The sequence below is a fragment of the Lactuca sativa genome, chromosome 4 (assembly GCF_002870075.4).
Source record: "Lactuca sativa cultivar Salinas chromosome 4, Lsat_Salinas_v11, whole genome shotgun sequence".
Taxonomy (NCBI): domain Eukaryota; kingdom Viridiplantae; phylum Streptophyta; class Magnoliopsida; order Asterales; family Asteraceae; genus Lactuca; species Lactuca sativa.
The window spans coordinates 266050025-266050772 of record NC_056626.2 but is presented as its reverse complement, the minus strand read 5'-3'; positions in this window follow the sequence as shown (position 1 = coordinate 266050772).

Below are 748 nucleotides of genomic sequence, written 5' to 3'. Positions count from 1 at the left end.
TGAGGCCTACTAATGGTAAGACTAACTTTACTCTTATACATAAATATAAATATTATTAACTTATAATATTATAAAGTATAAGGGTTGAGTTTTAATTTTTTAAAATTCTAAGGGCTAACTTGGAATTAAAGTATTCATAAGTGAAAACTTTTCAAATTCCAAAAGTTGAGGGCAAGTTTTGAAACTATTCAAAACTAATTAATTCCATAACTTATGTGTTTAAAGTAGTTTTAATTAAACAACTCTTCAAGTTCCATAACTTGAGGACAAGTTATGGAAGACTTTAAACTATAAAAAGAATGTAACTTTTCTTTATTTTGTAACTTATGGAATTAATTAAGGTTACATTTTATTACTTAACGCAGTGACTCTTGAACCTCCATAACTTGTGGGCAGGAGTCTTCATTTTTTTTGTAACCATTGCCAATTTTTATGAGTTTTATGAAACTTAAATGTGACTTTTCATATAACTTGAGGACAAGTTACACAAACACATTTTATAATCATCTCTTAGATTAAAATGGATTGAAAACACATAATCAATTAAATTTTCTATTAATCTAAGCAACTCATAAGAACAAGATAATTCAAATCAAACTTTTTCATGTATTTAGTCTAAACTTTAAACTAATACAAAACATGAATCTATTGACAATTATCTTTGAAATTGGATTAGCATGAACATTACCACATCAAAAACAAGTTTATATGTCCAAAAACATCTTAGGGTAATGTTCCTAGTCCAATT